Raw genomic sequence first — 21,803 nt, 5'->3', positions numbered from 1 at the left:
AGTGTAAATCTGTGTCAACATCCAAAAAAAAAAAACAAAACAAAACCAAAAAAAACCAACTGCAGAAACAGAGTATGGAGGTAACAAGTTGTAGCAAAAGTAAATATAAGAAAAAAATATGAATTACAGATTTTGTCAGCAACATCTTCAGTGAAAATCAATGATAAAATATTAATGCCTCCTCCCTGACACCCTAAAAAATGTAATGAAATTCTAGGTTCCATTAATAGAAGTATAATATCTGGAATGAGGGAGGTGACAGTCCCCTTTTGAATATGCATTTAGAAAGCCACAGGTGGATTACTGTGTTCACTTCTTTAAAGTTTATAGACAAACGGGAACATATTCAAAGAACAGCAAGCCCAGTAAGGAGGAAGTCTGAAATCAGACCACATGAGGAATTTGAATTTTTAATCAGAAGACAAGATAACACTGCAAACATGATAGCTGTTTTTTGCATATTGAGGGATAGAATTAGAATCAGCAGGCAGAAGTTATGAGGAATTAACTTTTGGATCAAACATAAAAAATAACTTTCCAACGCTTGAAGTTGCCCAAAGATGTTCTTCTCAAGAGGAAGTGAGTTACCACCTGAGAACATTCTCCAACATAAACAAGATGACCACTGAACACACAACTTAATATCTCTATAAACCTCTGTTTCTTCCATCTACAATTAGAGGGAAGAACAAAGAGTTTTATAAGATAATGAATGGTAAGAGGTTGGCATCAAGAAAGTACCTCTATAAATTGCATCCATCACTTTTCAACTCCCCACCCTGCTACCAGTTACAGGAAGACCAACTAATGTATGAGGCTTCCAATATCTTTATTATTGGCAGGAGAATCAGGATCTAAAACGTGTGGTTATGGGAATTATAAACCTAGACCTCGAGTTTCTTAATCAGACAGGTTAGGAAAAGAGGTGACGTGGCATTTTCTTTCATGATAGAGTAACCATGCAGTATATACAACTTCTTGCATTTCCCAGCTCATCTTTTTAATTAAAGGCTTTCATAACCATTTGTCTTCATATCCAGTGCATGTGAACCAAGCTACTCTCGGACTAGAGTAACTAAGCGCATGACACTCCACCTGAGTGCCGCCCCTTCCCGCCAGTGTTACAAGGCAAACCCAGAAATGCTCCCTCCCGCAGACTCGTGTGAGCGTGCGCTCTGCAGCCCACATGCCACACAGAGAGAAGTGTTGCTCCCTGCACACACTTACCCCATCGTCGTTTTGTGTGGCTTTACAGCAGGTGTCGGCTATATTAGCATCGTGGCAGATGTCCTGAATGTTTCCTCACTCAAGATCTGATGTAGGGCTAATCATGCAATGAGTAAAACACTACTCAGAATCTCAGAATATCCACAGCAAGATGAATGTAATTTGTCTTTGGCGTATGGTTCACAAGAAATTACTCTGCTAGTTAACAGCAAAATCCTTCCTTCGGTTGAAGGATTGCCAGACTGTCCTGTGGAGCTGGCTGGTGATGCAAGGCTTTCTTCTTGATGTGTGTGGGAGAAGCCTTCACTTCTTTACTTGAAATTGGTAAGGCCGACATCCCACCCTTATTTGCCACCTGCCTCCTTAATGTACTTTCTATTCTAGTCCAAGGTTGGGACGGGGAGGGGGGGGGTAGGTCAGCCAGGCACCAAGGGCACAAAATTTCTGCCCTCATGCCCCAGACTCTCCAGCTTAAATGTCCTACTCCCCTCCTACTCAAAGAATGAATTTGTACTGCCTCCTTTTGAAAGCCTTCCATGGTCCATCCAGCGGGAGGCTACCTCTGCCCTGCTGAATTCCCACTGAAACCTACCTGAAGTTTCGTTAAGGCATACAAAACTGTATGATCTATAATTACTTAAACATGTTTCTGTGACAGAGGCTGTTAGTTTCTACCCCCATATCCACCTTCCTTTCACTTTAGTAACAGGACTTTGATAAACAGCTAGATATATCTACCTAGCTAAAAGATAAGATATATTTCCCAGCCTCTCTCGAAGCTCTTGATGGTTCAGTTATAATGTAGTATAGAATGCTCAGAAAATCTCAAGGGAAGTGGAAAGGTACACTCTTCTTCCCCCTCTTCCTATATCTTTGTATATGGAAAATGGATGTGATGTCTGGAACTCCAGCAGCCATCTTGAACCACACAGTCAATGCCTTCACTCTGGGCGGGTGAACAGGAAAGCTAAAAGATCTGAAATACTAATGATACTGCAAAGCTTTTATATCAGCTCTAGATGGCCTCCTTCAAAACTCTTTTACAAGGGAGAGAAACAAACTTACACATCACTTTAGCCACTAACACATGCACCCAAACTGAATTCTAACTAACATAGATTTTGATACCAAAAGGGGGCTGCTGCATTTACTAAAACATAGGATTAGTTTAAAGGATATGATTGAGTGACATCAACAACGACAAAACTATTGCTGACTGGAGAGTTAGCAATCCTGGTAAAACAGTGGCTAGCAGAGCCTGGGAAGGTGCAGACAAAGGGCTATGACGTTAATGAAAATGGTAGGAAATTTTTAGACTGTTGATGTGTGTTGGCTAATTCTTGACACTGTCAACAATATTCTACAAAAGAGATGAGCCCAGATTGGAGCTAGCCAATCGGCCAGCAGGGTGGGAGGGAACACAGCTTTGTTAAGAGCCAACAGCCGACAGACAGAGTTAACAGAGTCAGACTTGGAACCTTTTTAGAATGAAAAAGCTGACTACTTCTTACTTCAAAGTGAAACTATTGCAAGCCATGATCAGAGGCAGGAGCTAAAGCAGTCTTCATAGGAGATAAGCCCATGGACTTTTGCCTTTTTCAGGCACTTCCTTTAGGAGTTTTCCATCAAGCATGGAAGCAGTTAATCAGAAAAAAAAAAAAAAAAACACCTATTTTTTTCAAATAATTTCAAGTTAATTTGGAGGAGGAGTTGGCAAAGCACAGAGGGTCATATGTAATAAGCAGTCTTTACACTCAAAAATCTTATCAAGGCAAAGTCTCTAATTCTGGTTACTCACTCAAGGAACAAAATAGCAGCAAGTAAATTGGAAGCCCCCTCAAGTTTTTGGAGAATTTTCTTGCCCATGAAACCCTAGCCTAGCTAGCAGTATCATGATAGTCCAATCTCTAAACAGTTCCTGAGTCCTCAAATTTAGTCCAAAAAAGAGGAGGAATAGGAATGTATACCCCCAAGAAAAGCCTACTCTTTAATGCCCACCTTGGAAAGACCATATAGAAGGGTGGACCAGGAAGAGCATCCCAGAGGACCAAAGCCACAGGGCACTGAGGATAATAACCATGGAAATCACTCCATTGTCTGGGCTGGAGTCTTCACTCTTCTCGCCCAACATGATTTAAAAATCGCTATGGTCCAGAGTCTTTGATTTTTCCCCTTTTCTGCATGGAGGTTATATTGTAGTCATTATGTTTCTACTCAGCTGTTGAATATTGGGTGTAATGGATGGGCAGTAACTCTTTGCCAGACCATGACGATCCCCCTGGCATCTGAGGGAGCTGACTACACAGGCAGAGATCCTTAATCTTAAGCTGGAGGCTATGACAACATTGCATTTTAGGGTGTCTCCACTGGGGAAAGGTCCCATGTATTAGAGGAAAGGTGTGCATGTATATCTGGGGAGTCAGTGAAACAGACTGACACAGACTGATCATTTCCTACTCACCCCTTCTTTTGCACCAGAACCTGGAATTTTATTTGTGTAGGCATGTTGCCTATTGAACAGAAGGTGGGAAAACACTCAATGTTTTTGATTAGAATTAGGCTTTAGGAAGATTACTCTAGCAAGAGTAGATAGATTTAGATAGATTCATTAAAGGCGAGAAAGGCTGGAAGAAGGGATTTTGGCTAGAAAGCTATTGCAATATTCAAGAAGAATTAATGAAACCTAAAAAAAGCTAGACGCAAGGGAAATAAAAGAAGTGATGGGGACAAAGAAATGCAAAGGTAGATGCTGCTCAATTTGGTGACGAGGCACAGGGAGCAGAACAAAGAAAAATGTCAGATATGATCCCATGGTCCCATTTAAGTGTCTAGTCGGTGGTGATGGCAGGAATGGAAACACAAGATGCAAGAGGAAGAGCAGAACTATACAACTTGTACAACCCAGATAAGCTCTGATCCGAGTACATAAGCATGCATTGCTGGCAAGACAGCCACGTTGGTCTTGTTACCAAATTAGATGTGAGGCTCCCCTGTTGGGGCCCTAGCTGAACCAAAGCCCCCCCTGGCTCGGTTAGAGAGTTTCTTCCCATTCAGGTTCACGCTGCCATTAACAAAACTGAGTTTGGTGCAAGCCAGACAGGCTTCTATTCAATGGTCACAGAGAATGGAGAAGCTCTACAGGTACCTTCTCCCTGAGAAGATCAAGGAAAGCTCTTATAGCGAAAATTCAAAGGGGAAGAATGGGGTGGAGTCTGACATCATCTCATTTCTTGGAAAAAAAGTGGAGAATTTTAGGAATTGGATCCATGCCTTCTTTCTGTCCTTGTATGGTCAGGACCTTCAGGTCATGGCTCCCGTGGGGAGGAGATCTTAGTGCAGGAATATATCATAATGGGCATATAATGAGAAAAGCAGCGACCGTTCGCCTACTTTGCCCACCATCTTGGATCTAGCCAGTTCAGTCTGGTTTTGATAAAACATGACTAGCCTGTATGGTTAAAGACAGTTTCTGCACCCAGGGCCTGGGCTGCATAGCATGAGTGACAGTATCTGACATGGACTTGAAGTCACTGAAGACAGAGAGAGATGGACTGCCAACTGGAAAATTATCTGCCAAGGATAGTAATTAAAACAGAAATAGAAAAGATCATCAGAGAAAGTCAGTTGCTAGAAAGAGTAGAAAGCCAACTGTCTAACCTGATGGGGAAACGTCATCTCAAAAGTCATTTTTCCATCTTACCAGTCAAGTTCAGAGAGTGGTTCTCAAAGTGTGGTCCCTGGACCTATAGCCTCAGCATTATATGTGTTATGGGCTGAATTGTGTCTCCCCAAAATTCCTATGTTGAAGCTCTAATTCCCAGCATCTCAGAATGTGACTGTATTTGGAGAGTCTTTAAAGAGATGATTAAGTTAAAATGAGGCCAGTAGGGTGGGCCCTAATTCAATCGGACTGGTGTCCTTCTAAGAAGAGGACGTTTGGACCTACAAAGAGACACCAGGGATGTGCACACACAGAGGAAAAGCCATATGAAGAAGCAGCAAGAGGGCAGCCATTCACAAGCCACGGAGAGAGCCTCAGAGAAATCAACCCTAATAGCGCCTTGACCTCAGACGTCCAGCCCCCGGAACTGTGAGAAAATAGATCTCTTTTATTTAAGCCGCCCAGTCTGTGGCATTTTGCTGCAGCAGTCCTAGCAGACATTAGTACAACTACACATGGGAACTTGTAAGAACTGTAAACTCCCAGGGCCCAACCTAGACCTACTGAATCAGAAACTGCAGATGAGGGCCAGCAATCTGTGTTTTAATAGAGTCAGAATCTCTGGGTAATTCTGATGCAGTGCTAAGTTTGAGAACTACTGGTCCAGAATATTCTAAGCTCAAGAAGAGAGGAATCTAAAATCAGTGTTTTTTCTCTTTTATTCTGAGGTGTCATATTCTTTATAAGGAATTATTTAAATAAGCAGAAACAGGCAGTAACAGTGTCTTAAATAATTGGCTTTGGTTTTCATTAAAACTAATAAGATGATAACATCAGTATCAACTAAAGCATTCATTGTGTGTGTGGCTATTGGTTTCCATATGACAGACCAGTGGCTCCGAAATTTTAGGATGCCAAAGAATCACATAGGGAGCTTGTTCAAAATACAGCTTCCCAGATGAATGGATAAAGAAGTTGTGATACATATCATGGACTATTACTCAGTCATAAAAGAATGATATATTGCCATTTGCAGCAACATGGATGGACCTAGAGATTATCATATTAAGTGAAGTAAATCAGACAGAGAGAGACAAATATCATATTATATCACTTATATGTGGAATCTAAAAAAAAACAGTGATACAATGAACTTATTTACAAACCAGAAATAGACTCACAGACATAGAAAAAGGGGAAAGGAGTCGGGGGTGGATAAATTAGGAGCTTGGGATTAACAGATACACACTACTGTATATAAAATAGATAAACAACAAAGTCCTACTGCATAGCACAGGAACTATATTCAATACCTTGTAATAACCTATAATCGAAAAGAATCTGAAAAAGAATATATATTTTTTTCTACTGAATCACTTTGCTATACACTAGAAACTAACATAACATTGTAAACCAACTATACTTCAATAAAAATAAATTAATTTTAAAAAATACAGCTTCTGAAGTTTGGGTTCTACTGGTCAGTGCGGAGTTGAGGACTTAACAAACATCAGACAATGCTGATGCAGGCATCAAGAAAACACAAATTGTGTTTCTTTTATTCAGTCAAGAAGTAGAAAGACTAGAAATGAGGTGCAGTGGCTACAGAGATCAAACAAAGAAATTTGAACAGCTTAGAAGGCATCCTCAAAATGTTGTTTTAATTAATTCTTGGTCTTCTGGGAAAACCTTTTCCTCAGGTAATCATAATTGCAGAGATTCTGTAAGATCATACATTTACCTTGGGAACAGTGACTTCAGAGGCTGAAATTTCAGGTAACAAGTTCTGACTAATGTTCCTCAAACTCCCCCACCACTTTTGGATGTCACAATTTTTAGTTTCAGTTACATCTGAAAAAGCCACATCAAGGCAGGTCACTACTGGTAACATCAAACAAATTTGATTCTTTTGGATCTCAATGCTAGACCACTTCCTGTTCTCCAAATAAGGAGAGTTAGCCAACATTCTCAGTCCTCCAATGGACTAAAATACAAAATGTCACTTTTTTGTCCAAAGACCATCATGTCAAATAACACTAGAGGAAATGCTTTTTTTTTTTTTACCACAAATCAAGTTTTAAACATGTGCTCAAATATGAAATAAGATGTGCAATACTTTTAGCTAAATAAAAGTCACTTACATCAAAGAGATTTTAAAATCATCATTTACTCCCCACAGTAAATAAGCAAAAAACAACTTACATAAGGCCCCCTCTGGTCATAATTCTAGCCTGTTTTTTCTCCTAAACTGTGAACTCCATTTAACTGTCCTTTCTTCATTTTTTCAGATCCTAGAGTAAAAACATTTTCATTGAAACATTTAATCACTTTAAGGGTTTCTTTCTCTAACCACCTTCTCACAGACACTTCCATTCAAAAATTCAAATGTGACAACGGAGCTGCAAAAACAGAAGAGTTACCCACTGATCTCCAGGGAGCCCAACCTACATGCCTTCCTTCTGAGAAAGAATGGGTCCAATGGCTCACAGTCAGCTATGATGGTTTTGTGGTTTGTGACATGTGTGCATCCAAGATAGAAACCTGGCATGAAATATAAAATACAACAAAAACTCACTTGAAATTTTTAAGAAATTTGAGTTAATTCTGAAAAATAGATTAAAATGATGAAATCAGCTCAGAAACAAGAGGATGAAAATTACACCAGAAGAAAAGAGAAGCTGAGGAAAGCTATGATTCACCTCAACTATGGTTGTATTAAGAAACCCTTCACTGGTAACCAGGGCTGGCCCTTTCTGACACACAGGTTCACGTTCAACCGTGCTCTGTGGATAAAGGGAGAGTCACATACAACTGTGTTATGGGGCCTCATCCCATGCTGGGTGGGGTGGTTGTGAAGCTGAGTGTCCCGGCTGATGGCTGAGTCTCATGTAACTAATTCAACTAAGCCACACAAGGCCAGCTCCTTGTCCAGCCTCTCTGCGTCCCCCCACAGTCCCCTCTGTCAGCCCTCCTAGCCCCTGCTGGAGGACATGTCACCCTCTCCACAGTCCTAGTCCCATCTTGGTTAGCCAATTCCTCTATCTCAGCCGAGTATCAGTGGACATCATACTGACCCTTCTGAGGGGAACATGCAGATCCCAGTCCCACTGAAGGGGAAGGAGGCTGGTGAGTTCGCCACCTGTGCACCAGGGCTGCTAAAGCTAAAGCACTTCCAACCTCACCTCCGTGAGGAATATTCATTCCACCTGCTGAAAATGACTTTGATTTTCTCCTTGAGAAGTATAACCCTAGCCTTATTGTGCTACATGGCACTCACCTTCTCCCTGGCCTGGTTTTTTCATTAAAGAAGGTCTCACACCCTCTCAAAGACACCGTTGCCTAAGTCATCCCAGTGAGTGGTCCTGCAGTTACACAATGTCTTCTACTGTCAAGGTTCTCCCTTAATTGCAGGGATGGGGAGCTATTTATTAAAAACCAAGAATTTCAGAGGGCATTACTTTCCTTACCATTGAAAAGCCATCCACTGACACTGTTCAGAATGGCCACCATTCAAAAGTCTACAAATGATAAATGCTAGAGAAGGTGTGGAGGAAAGGGAGCCTCCTACACTGCTGGTGGGAATGTAGATTGGTGCAGCTATTATGGAAAACAGTATGGAGATTCCTTAAAAAACCTAAACTAGACTTACTCTATGATCCAGAAATCTCACTCCTGGGCATATATACAGAGGAAACTCTAATTTGAAAAGCTACATGCACCTCAGTGTTTATAGCAGCACTATTTACAATAGCCAAGATATGGAAGCAACCTAAATGTCCATTGATGAATGACTAAAGATGTGGTCAATATATACAATGGAATACTACTCAGCCATGAAAAGAATAAAATAATACCATTTGCAGCAACATGGATGGACCTGGAGTTTATCATACTAAGTGAAGTAAGCCAGAAAAAGAAAGAAAAATACCATGTGCTATCACTTATATGTGGAATCTTAAAAAAAAAAAAAAGACACAAATGAACTTATTTACAAAATAGAAACAGACTCACAGACATAGAAAACAAACTGGTGGTTACCAGGGAGGAAAGGGAGTAGCAAGGATAAATTGGGAGTTCAGGATCTGTGGATACTAACTACTATATATAAAATAGATAAATGACAAAGACCTACTGTATAACATAAGGAATTATATTCAATACCTTGTAATGGCCTATAATGAAAAAGAATATGAAAAGAAATAGATATATGTGTATAACCAAATCACTATGCTGTACACCAGAAACTAACACAACATTGTAAGTCTACTATACTTCAATTAAAAAACAAAATAAAATAAAAACCATTGTCTATTCTGGAATAGGAACGATGCGATCATATGTATGTAGAGGAAATGGTCCAGACCGGTGAATAACCCTGCCGCCAAAGCAGAAAGGAAGCAGAAGTGACAGCACCATCACTTCTTGTGGACAGAGGTGGCCCTGAGAACACCTAACATAGGATATTATATTATCATCGTGAAAGCAAATGGATGAAGAAAGGCTACTAGGGGAGGCTGAAAAAGTATAGTAAAATTGAAAATAATGTTGTTAAAGCAAAAGAGCAGAAAGAATGAGAGAGAATGGGTGTGATTATAAAAGGTCTATAAATGAATGATGAATTAACTAAAAGGCAAGTCTAATTGTGTTTTGATTCAGCTGGTCTATTTAATTCATTACATCAGCCAGTACACTCGTATTAATCTCCTACAGTCAGGTTCTGAGTAGTCAGTGAATAAGACAGATATCATCCCAGTCCTCATGGGGATCACAGTCTTGAGACAAAGAGACATTCAAAAATAGTTATCCAAGTATGCAGCTAATGTTATTGAAGAAAAGTACAAGGTACAGTGAGAGCATGTCACCGGGGTCACAGGTTGGGGATGAGCAGGGAAGAGCTTTGTGCCAGAGTGACATCTAGACAAACCAGAAACATGAAGAGGCGGTAACCTGGTGTGCAGGGGGCAGGGGAGGAACCTGAGGAAAGGCTCTAGAAGGAGCAGCTTGGTGCATTCCAGACATTACACCCAGGTCAGTGTGGCCGTGGAGAAGTGAGCAAGAGAGAGGCTTTTGGGAGCAAGAAGAGCAGAAGAAGCAGATGATCAGGGTCTTGGCAGATTCAAGAAGACTTAGGGTTTTGTCTCGGAGACAGTGGGAAGCCATTCCAGGCTTCTGTAGAAGAATGACTTCTGAGCTGAGCACTAGAGCTGCTGTGTGGGGACAGGATTGGGAGGGACATGGGCAGGTGAGGAAAAAACGAGTAAATGTAATTCAGGTAAGAAGTGAAGGTTGCTTGGACAAGGAAAATAACTCTGGACGGAGTCAAGAATTACTGGATAAAAATGTAGATCAGAGAAGCTATGAGAAAAAGGATGGAAAAGATTGTAATTTTAAGTAGGAGAGTCAGGGGAGGCCTCCTTATATTAGATGACACTTAGAAAGATGAAGAGAGAGAGAGTTACTCCATGGAGACCTCCAAGTTTGTCTTCCTGGTCGCCTTTCTTACAAGTGTTAATGATCATATTTGTTTCTTTGCTTGGACTGTAAGTCCCAGCAGGGCAGGGACCGTTGTCTGTCCTGTTCATTCTTGTACCTTTAGACCTTGGTACAAATATTTTGTGTAAAGAGTCAATACCTGAAAGGGAGCAGATGTTTGAAGTTCATCCTCTACACTGATCGAGTAAAATCTGGATGCCTGATCAGGGCCAATGGTGATGATTTTCTAGGATGTACAGTATTTGTTTAACAGAGAACCATGGGAGCTCAGGTTTTTGTCTGCCCACTGAACACCCTCTTCCCCATTTTGCTGGTAACACTCTTCCTTTTTGTGAGACTCTTTCCTCTCCCACACCGTGGGAGCATCTCCTCAGATGGCCAAAGTTCCACACTTTTGTGGCTGCACAAGGGACCCTGGGATGGATGTGTGACCCCAGTGGTGCCCATCGGGGCTATAGGGGTTGTTCATGTCGTTACCCTGTACAGACCATGTAAGCCACCTGGGGCCAGCTTTGCCCCTAGGCAGGGAGATTACACCTGAGAATGAGTCAACACAGAGAAAGCAGTGGTAAAAGAGAAGAAAGATGGTTTTATAACTGCCCGTTAAGACTCCTAGACTTTACTTAGCATCTTTATGAGTGTATCCACCAAGCAACAGTTTAATGGGACATCATTAGGAAACTGAGAAGAGTATTTTTTTTCCTTCTTTGTACTATCCATCTTCCAACTAAACAAGTGTTGAGTTAATATCTAATAGCCTGGTGATGATGGAACCATGATTAATTTTATACGAAATGAAAATCTCTTCCTTCAATTCATAAAACATATGGGGTACAACTACTGTACCCTAGGTTCTGTGCTAGAAGCTCGATAGAGAATATTGGCAGGTGGGGGAAGGGTAGAGCACATGCTTAGCATGTTTGAGGTCCTAGGCTCAATCCCCAGTACCTCCTCTAAAATAAATAAATAAACCTAATTACCTCCCTCCTCCCACTACAATAAAATAATTAAAATAATACAATAATAAATAAATAAAATATTTTTAAAAGAATTTTTTTAAAAAGCTAGTATAGAATGTTGACATGACAGATTTTTGGTTTTGTTTGGAGAATAGAAACAGTAATAAATTTCATGGAGAAGCTCAGGGAGAAATGGAAGTTCAAAGCAGGGAGCCCAACCTAGTCACCAGAGGTCAGAGGGTACTCAGGACCACTCCCAGAGGAAGGGCTGACCAGCTCAAGACCTGAACTATTACTAGGATTTTGTCAGAAGAGGACAGAGGAAAGGAAGTAAAAAAAAATCTTAGAAAGAAGTGTATCTCAAAGACCTAGAGACAGGAATATCTTGGGTCAGGAATGTTCTTGTGTGATAATATCAGCAGAGTCTCGGGAAGGTTGCCACGGAGTCACCTGTCACGTGACCCTCTCAAGGTCACACATCCAACTTCAGTATTTGCACTTCAATGACACTTCTCCTTTACAAAGCACACACCCACAGTTTTATCCCACGTTCTATCTTTTCCCATTTATTAGATAGATGCAATTAGGGTGGGTCATAATTATTAAAACATTTAAAAGTCTCATTACAGAATAATCCAAATGCTCACATTTCTATCAAATGGCGGTAGATGTCTTCACACTAAACTGTGTTTATCACTTTATTGAAGGAATGTCTATCTAACCCTCCCAAAGATGAAGTTTCAGCTGCATGTCATGTAGTTTAAACTTGATAAATTTTATGCCTTACACCCTCTCTGGAACATTATCATCATAAATTCCAATAATAAGTTTCTGTAGTGATGAAGTGGTTGTTTTGTATAACAAGATCGTATATCTTCCAGCTGGAATAAAATGAGATTTTGAAAACAAAGTTATTGGATTGTTAAATGGGACATAGAAAAGACATTTCTCCTCCTCAGAACGTTTGTTATGAATTTAAACAGAAAATATTTTTATGGGAACAGCAATAATAACTTAGGAACAATTCTATTCCATCAAGTTTTTTTTTTTAATGAATCAATATTTTGGATTACAAAGAACATTCTTCTAACTTGATATGTTAATGTCCCATAAAATACCTGTGAGTTGAAATATTTCATCACTCACAACTTTCATTTGGCCTAGTGAATGCCAAATCATGTTAATTTTGTACAGACCGCGTATCTGTTTTATAAGGGAAGACCACTATTTCTCACTTGCTAAAAATATAGACCAGAGCAAATAAAAGACAAAAAACAAAAAAGCCTCCCAAAGGCTACACTGGTACACATTTAGCCCCACTACAAACATTCCGTAGTCCTTGAAGTGAGCAAATCACCAAATTGGCAAATGCTAATATTGCTGTCTGCTTTTCATAGAGAGAAGTGTTCTGTTTCTGTTGGACACATTTTCAGGAAGTGAGGTAATGCTCAGTTTTCCCCTAGGAAAGTAAGCCTGGGGCATGCTCAGAACTGGCTCGATGGGGCCATTGTTTGAAGGTGGAGGAAGGTGGTGGGTGGTATGATGAAATCAAGATAAGACTGAACTCAAAGGCAACGAGCATGAATGGTCGAAGTCACTGACGTCAATTAGACTTTTACAGAAGAAATGACTAGAATGTGTGGCTTCAGGATTAAGAAATCATTATTGATCCTACAGATTCTTCTTCCCTTTCTCACCATCTGGCGCTTTATTATTTTTTTCTTTCTTTTTTTGCCCTTGGAATTTTTTTCTTTTTTTTTAAATTGAAGTATAGTTTCTGGTGTACAGCATAGTGATTTGGTTATGTGTGTGTGTGTGTGTGTGTGTGTGTGTGTGTATTCCTTTTCATATTCTTTTTCATTATAGACTATTACAGAATATTGAATATAGTTCCCTATGCTATACAGTAGGACCTTGTTGTTTATCTATTTTATATATTTATTACTTAGTATCTGCAAATCCTGAATTCCCAATTTATCCTTTCCCACCCCCTTCCCCCTCTGGTAATCATAAGTTTGTTTTCTGTGTCTGTGAGTCTATTTCTGTTTTGTAGATAAGTTCATTTGTGTCTCTTTTTTAGATTCCACATATAAGTGATATCACGCAGTATTTTTCTTTCTCTATCTGGCTTACCTCACTTAGAATGACAATCTCCATGTCCATCACATTGCAGCAAATGGTATTATTTCATTCTTTTTTATGGTTCAGTAGTATTCCATTGTATATATAGATCACATCTTCTTTATCCAGTCATCTGTCGATGGACATTTAGGTTGCTTCCATGTCTTGGCTATTGTAAATAGTGCAGCTATGAATACTGGGGTGCATGTATCTTTTCAAATTAGAGTTTCCTTCAGACATATGCCCAGGAGTGGGATAGCTGGATCTTAGGGTAAGTCTATTTTTAGTTTTTTAAGGAATCTCTATCTGGTCCTTTATATGAAAGTTATCCTCCACACCAGGGTAAACTGGAATTGCCCTCCTCTTCAAAAGGCGGGGGCTGGGGGGTCATATACTTTCTATATTGGTTGTCAAACATGAACTCAATTTCATTCTATATCTACTGCTTGAAGGCAGTCAAAAATTATATTGACCAGAAGTCTCCCTGAATGCCCATATTTCATACCATATGTTTATGATCACAGCAATTTTACCTAAGAATGAAGCTCTCCTTCCTGTCCTGAATTTGTAGTTCTTAAAGTGTGAAGGGAATGAACTACGTTCCTCGAAGTTTCTAGCCATTTCCCACATATTAATTAAGAAACTTAGAAGTTCCTAAAAACCTGGGCGTCCAGAACTTCCTGAATTTTCCCCTCATACCTGACAGTCACCCCCAAAGGGACTAATTCACAAGCAGGAAGCATCAAAGCCCTGAGAGAAAACCGACCTAATGAAATCACTCCAGCTGGAAAATATTTTATTATTTATATCACTTACCTGGCAGCCAGTTGTTTTGTGATTACTAATTAGTTTGTCCTCCCTCAGCTTTGTCTCACTGCTATGCCTTGATTGAGGTTATGAGGTGCATTTTGTCCACTTTCTGTAGGGAAACTGCCTTCTAGAAGATTTCACAGAGGTACTCACTGTCACCCCTGTGACACCCGGGAAGGAGCAGCCCGGCAGCCCAGCTGGGCCGGTGCTTTCCCCCTGGAACCTCTCTGATTTCATCATTATCATACCAGATACTTGTATAACACTTTTGCAGTTTGGCAAATGCTTTCACAGGTTTTATCCCATTTAATCTGAGCAACAGCCCCCAGGAAGAGATACTGCAGACCTGGGAATATTCATTCATTCATTCATTCCTCCATATTTGGAGGAGGAAAATGAGACTATGAGACTCCAGAGAGAACCCATGGAAGAGCTCAGATCTAGTTCCAAGTCAGGAGTGGAAGCAGTGAATTTACAGCACGAGGTCTCAGCAACGTCATAGTTGAGAAGAGCATTCTAGTGCATTCACTTCTTGCCATCCCCAAGGCCCACGCTACGGCCAAATGCATCATCATCTTGAACTTAGACTCTTGTGGTTCTGACTGGTTGCTTCTCCTCCATTTCCTCTTCGAGCAAATACTGCCAGTGCGATCTTTTTATATCATTTATCAGATCATGTCACCCCCCTGTTTGGAACGCTTCAATGGCTTCCTACTCACTGTCAGCAGAATTCATCTAACTCCTCCCTGTGGCCTACAAACCCCTCCATGACCCATTCTCCAAGCATCTCTCTGCCTGCGGATGGTGGCCGCCATGTGGGCCCTCTCCGTTCAGGAGACACCAAGCTCATTCCACCTGAGGGCCTTTGCACATGCTCTACTGTTTGCAGAGACCATCAGTCAGCAGGTCCAGGTCACATGCCACTTTCTGGGCCTTCCTTGACCAAAAAAGCCTCTCCAATCACTTTCTATTACCATATCACCTCACTGTATTTCTTGATAACGTAGCACTTTGAAATAATCTTACCTGTTTATTTTCCCTGTTCTCTTCTCCACACACTAGCTCGAGGAGACCTGTTGCCTTGACTGTCTCGATCCTTTATGTCCTTTATCTGTAACATCTTGACTAGTATTCACTGACACTCAAGAAGATCTTTTGCATGTACTAATGAATACATGATAGGCACTTTTTATATCTATGCTATAGATCTAGCCAACTATTTAATTGTATAGATAGAAATAGTGTATCTTATTAATTCCGTATTGATGGAGGCGTTGCCATTTTGTGTTGTAAACCACACAGAAATAACTTTGTTCTTATACCTTTGTGTATTTGTATAGATATCTCTATAGGGTCAATAGGAAAGCAGGTTTTGAATTTTGATAGCAACCTAATAAGTAATATAATTATTCTTTTAATTTTTCTTTGGTGTATCAGGACCAATAATGTGGGTTTTTTTTTTTTTTGCTGTTTTTTCTAGATTTGTGTATTTTCCCCACTACCTTCTTTTGTAAAGTCTCCTATGAAGACCTACCATGAGCAAAACAGGACCCTGTGTATCTATCAAAATGAAAGATATATCATCTTTCTATTTTATCATGTTATCCAAATTCCACGGGCACAATTGAGAATTTTCAACATGATTCCACATGTGCTCAGGGATAGCACATACTTATTAAAATCTTGTGCAAAACTTAATTTGTGAACTTTTTTTTTAAACAAGAAATCTGCATAAGAGAATTTAGGCATTTTCAATAGTCTGCTGTGGCTCTAAATCTTGGGCTTTGTTAAGCTGCCCAGTCAGCACTGAACAGTACATATTTCAATAAATTGGAAAGACTTATAGTTGTAAATCTAATTTTTCCTGCTTTTATAATTACCTCCAAACTGATTGAGAAAGAAAAGAAACTGGACTTTTGCAAAATTAACAAAATTGACTCTATTATCTTGCCCAATTAATTACTCTTGTTTCTACAGCTTGAGGAGATCCCCTCAAGGGCCTTGTCAGTCAGGTTTACGTCTCTTCACATCTCTCAGGTAAATCCGAGTTCTCATGTAAAGTATTCAAAAGAAAATGTCTTCAGTATGTCCTGATGCTTGTCCTGCTAGGAGCTGGCACACTTGGATTTCAATTTCTCAGTCTCTTTCCATGAAAGTTGTTTTGAAATCTCAGAGTGATAGAATCTTTTTGTGACTAGATTGATCTCACTTTGGAAGAAAGTTCTCCCTAACTTTGCTGAGGGTGCCTTCTGGCGCCAAAAGGACCATCACAACATCTACTCTTTGTCCCCTTAATGCAGCACATTCTGATCACGTGTGCAGCACCTTGTTGAGTTGGCATTTGTGATCTAAACATTACTGCTCATCCTGCAAATCTGATATTAACCAAAATTCCAATCAACTGTTTGCTCCTCATGAAAAAAGAGGACAGAAAAGAATGGCCAAGTTTTCTGTGCTGAATATTTGATTCCTATCCAAGATAGATTTTTTAATGCTGAGCTTTTAAAATTTCCTCAAGAGACAATTTTACTCACAAGTGATTTAGTTCTAAAACACAAATGCAGATTACTAATACATAAGTAATCTAGTCACTCCAGGTAATGTTCACAGAAGACAAAGAATGACAAATATCATATGATATCACTTATATGTGGAACCTGAAAAAATGACACAAATGAACTTATTTACAAAAGAGACTCACAGATACAGGAAACAAACTTATGGTTACCAAAGGTCTTGGAATGTGGGAAGGTATAAATTGGGAGTTTGGGATTAGCAGATACAAACTACTATATACAACAAGGTCTTCTTACTGTATAGCACAGGAAACTATATTCAATAGCTTGTGATAACCTGTAATGAAAAAGAATATATATGTATAACTGAATCACTATGCTGTACACCAGAAATTAACATAACATTGTAAATTGACAACACTTCAATTAAAAAGTTTTAAAATTAAAAAAAAAAGGATAGAGTCACTTCCAATTCAGGCCAACTGGCTCTTAACTATGGAAAGATAGTAGCCTTTCCTCTCATACCAGGCAGAAACCAGGGGTGTGTGCTCGAGGGGTGGGGGTAGATAGACCAGGGGAATTTTTTATTAAATAATTAGTAGGACTTAGCCAGATAAGGAAAATGGGCAAATGTGTGCCAAGGAAAGTACAGCTTTGGAAGGGTGAACCCCTTCTCTGACTATTGCACCCACCATCAAGTCCATTATGGAGGAGCTACCCTTGATTTTTTACAGCAAGGAAGCCACAGAGATTTTTGGCTTTTAGTCTAAGAACGAAGACAGCCCATGGGGAAATATATTCAATTTCTTGTAATAGCATAATGGAAAAGAATCTGAAAATAAAAAATATATATGTATGTAACATATAACTGAACCACTTTGCTGTGCACCTGAAACTAACATGGTAAATCAACTACACTTCAATAAAAAATTAAAATTAAAAAAAAAGGATAATCCTAAAGAAAAGTTTTAAGAAAAACATAATCAAATTTGTACTTCTAAGAGATTATTGTAGCTGTTGAATAGAGAATACATTGGAGAGGGACAAAAGTGGGCAAAAGAAAATTAGAGTTGACTTTTGAACAGTGCACGGGTTAGGGGCGCTAACCCGCCACACAGTCAAAAATTCGAGAGTAACTTATAGCGAGCCTTCCACAAACGCAGCTCGTCTGTATCTAAAGCTCTGCATCCGCAGATTCAGCCAACCTTGGGCCGTGTAGTGCCGTGGTACTCACTATTGAAAACAACCTGTGTTCAAGTGGACTCACGCAGTTCCAACCCTTGCTATTCAAGAGTCAGCTCTAGCAGGAAGGCTATTTTAGTCATTCCAATAAGATGTGGTGGTGGCTTCCATCAGGGTGGTGCTGTGGGAAGGGAGTAGACAGATTTGAAAAAACATATTATGTTAAAAAAAAAAAAAAAAAAAAAAGGAGGTGACCTGGAAAAGGGAAACACAGGAACAGAAGCAGGTTTGCAAGGAAAAGCATGTCATGATTAGGTGATTCCAAATGGCTCCAGTGAAAGGTATGTAATGTAGGTTTGTGGAAGATAGGACTAGAGAGAAGAAGGCTGATCTCTGTCTGTGAAAACCCTTATCTGTTAAGCTAAGGGGTAGAAAGTTCCTCCTGAAAGCTGAGATGCCACTAAAGGTTTTCTTTCTGCATAACTTTTTTATACAATTTCTTAAAATTTTTGGAATAAGTTTAGATTTACAGAAAAGTTACAAAGCTAGAACAGGAAGCCCTTGTATACCCCTCACTCAGTTTCCCCTAACATTAACATCTTACCCAATCATAGTACATTTGTCAAAACTAAGAAGCCAACATTTATACGTGACTACCCACCAAACTCCAGATTTTACTCAGGTTTCACCTGTTTTTGCACTAATGTCCTTTTCCTGTTATCTCATCCAGGATAGCACATTGTAGCTTCATAATTACACTTCCTTAGGCATCTCTTGGCTGACGCACTCTTCCAATCTTTTGTTTGTTTGTTTGTTTTTCATAACCTTGCCAGTTTTGAGGAGTCTTGGTCTGACGTTTTGTAGACCATCTCTCAATCAGTTTGGTTTGCCTAAAGTTTTGCTCATGATCAGACTGGAACTTTACAGAATGGCAATGAGACTGATTGGGTTTTCATTTAGAAAGCTCGCTCTGGGCACTGAGAGAAAACGAGAATGTTGCTTTCTAACTGAGCGATGATCATTTCTGCAACATGAGAGGAGAGGTGATTTCTGAACTTTCATCTCTGTGACTTTCATCTTGTTTCAACCCTTTGTATGGAATGTGGGTCATTTTGGTTTTGCTAAACAAAAGAGTGATTTTTCTTTTAAAAGAAAAACTGGCAGCATATAAATAATATGTCAACAGTGATTAATTCTGAGCGATTAGAATATGGATGATGGTTATTCTCTTCCCTTGGATTTTTCTCTATCTTTAAAAATTCCAAAAGGTAGAAAAGAAAAAGGAAATAAAAAAAAAGATTCTAGAGAATAAGAAAGAGGAGGAAAAGACAGGAAGCAGGGAATCAGATAGGAGACTATTGCAGGGAACAGTTCAGGAGAGAGAGATGCTGGAGGCGTGAACTTTGCAGTAAAAAGATGGAAGAGATAGTCAGGAGGCCAGAGGCCATGTGATTGGTTGCTTAGAGGGCTCAGGAAGAGGATAGACTCTCCAGTTTCTGGTATAGCAACTTGTGGTGGTAAAGCCATTCACAGAGCTAGAGAATGCCAAAGAAACAGCAGGTCCAGTGAGCCAGGAATGACTTGTAGACGTGTAGGCAGTGGGATGTCACATCTGACACTATTGCCTTCTCTTTAGTTCTTTTTAACTGTTTTTAGATGACATTTTTCCCATTTTTTCCCCATAAGTCCCTGACCATTTATTCAGTATCTTTTTCTGAAATTCTCATGTTCTTGTAGAACTCAGGTATTCCTAGAAGAGTCATTGTTCAGATATTCCTCCTTTGTTTCTAGATTCATGACCATCATTTCTAGATTCATTTAACAACTCTAGTTTGTTAGAACTAAGACCCAAGATCGGTACATTTCTATAAACTATGGATTTCCCCAATTTCTTTTATTACTGTCAATTTTTTTCTATTCCAGGATCCCACAGATTTCTCTACTTCTCACACACACACGTATGCACAAAAGACAATACAAAGATCTCACTCTACCTTTACCACTTCCCAGAAATATGAACTGAGGACTAAATTAAACACTCTAAAGATGTTGCTTCATTCATGAGATGAGAATGATGATAATACCAACGCTGTCTTTTTCAAAGTGTTTTCGTGAGAATCAGAAATGTGGAGAAAGCTACTGTCTTAGTCTGTTCATGCTACCAAAACAAAGTACCAGGGTGACTGATAAACAACAGACATTTATTTCTCACAGTTTTGGGGACTTGAAGTTCAGAATCTGGGTGGAGTTGGGTGAGGGCTTTCTTCCGGGCCACAGATCTCATTGTATCCCTCATGTGGGGATAAAAGGGGCAAGGGAGCTCTCTCAGGTCTCTTTTATAAGGGCACTAATCTCGTCGGTGAGGACTCCATCCTCATGATGTAATCATTTCCCAAAGACCCCATCATCACCTTAGGGGTTAGATTTCAATATGTGAATTTGGGAAAGACATATTTAAACCATAGAAGTTAGCCTGAAACACTTTAAAATGTTTAAAGCTGTGCAGACATAAGGCATACGATCTTGTGAGTTAATGCTGGCACTCATTTACTGCTACCAGGAATAGAATTAAGATGTGGGTGACTGACAAGATCAGATAATCAAAGCATTATGTATGCTTGGCTTAGAAATGTATTCTTGAAGCATGTTTATATTTAAATACGGGTGTGTCTAATATTCTGGCAATTCAGTTCAAACAAAATACTGATGCCAAAATGAGGATCCAATCCAGAAGGCGCTAAGATGTCCAATCTCCTCTTTCTGACCCCTGCTCAGCTTCTCTCTGTAAACCAGTCCATCCTGGGAACGAACAACCCAATCACTGCTGTCCTTCACCACCAAGGACTCTTACCTTTACTCCCACGCCCCTCAGATGGCTTCAATCTGTGGGTTCCCCCCCAAAAAAGTCAGTGAGGTGCAAAGGAGTGGAGGAACAGCATGAAAGGTTCACAACATCTTTACCTTCTTAAACAGCTCCTGAAAAACAAATTAAGCCAAGTTTTACACAAGCTGCTAAGAGATGTGAGAGCAGAATGTGCCTGCATCATCCCTCTCTCAGCCTTTGGCCGGCAGGATAGTTCCTAGTAAATGTCTCCATGTCAAATGGAACAACTATGTCTAAAATTTCAAGCCGAATTTATACACTGTCTCTAGCCAAGTTATCAAATTCATGATGCTATATATTTGTTCTAAACCCACCTGAGGGGTCTTCTCTGGTCTATCACCTTAGTTTCCCTTTGCCTCCTTTTTCTTAAACCTAATTTCTTATTTTAATCTTGTATTATAGGTACCTTTGTACACTATACTTGCAAAGTAATTTTTTAGGATATGCATATTTGCAAACCATCTTCGTTTGTCCTTTTAGGAACAAGACAAAGTAAAATAAATAAATGAATAAGAATAGATAAGTAAATACATCTGTCTTTATATTCACTTTTTTCCCAAAGTTTCAGAAATTCACTTTTCCCAAAGCATGAGCCCGAGATACAATTTTTAGCCAGCCCCACCTCTCCAAATACATATATAAATATAAATTCCCCACTTGAGAACTCTCTACCTTTCACCTTCATAAATGTTATCTCATTTAATCAACTCAGAAAAGTTAAATAACTTGCCTAATTACATTCAAATAGTTATTCAGATTTGAACCCTTCTATCTGATTCAGAATCTTACAGAATTTCCACCACTCTCCCCTACTTTTCTGATCTCTGTGGATTTGGCATCTACCAGAATTGCAACACCGTTGAGCTGCTCATGATCCTGTACCCCTCCCTGGCACCCCAGCTGGTATAAGCCTGGGCAATATGTCTTCAGCATATCTCCTGCTCTCCACA

General features: G+C 39.6%; 1 long non-coding RNA gene across 6 annotated transcripts in view; it reads right to left on the bottom strand.

Moving 5' to 3' along the window:
• Window positions 1-21,803, bottom strand: part of LOC123613868 (uncharacterized) — a 64,320-nt gene that overhangs the window by 24,257 nt on the left and 18,260 nt on the right. For all 6 annotated transcript variants that reach the window (XR_012511733.1, XR_006721301.2, XR_012511735.1 and 3 more), the window contains one exon: window positions 20,821-20,945. This is a non-coding gene — a long non-coding RNA (uncharacterized LOC123613868). The remainder of the gene's footprint in view (window positions 1-20,820; window positions 20,946-21,803) is intronic.

The sequence above is a fragment of the Camelus bactrianus genome, chromosome 14 (assembly GCF_048773025.1).
Source record: "Camelus bactrianus isolate YW-2024 breed Bactrian camel chromosome 14, ASM4877302v1, whole genome shotgun sequence".
In the NCBI taxonomy this organism is placed as follows: Eukaryota; Metazoa; Chordata; class Mammalia; order Artiodactyla; family Camelidae; genus Camelus; species Camelus bactrianus.
This window is presented reverse-complemented; position numbering and strand designations above follow the sequence as displayed.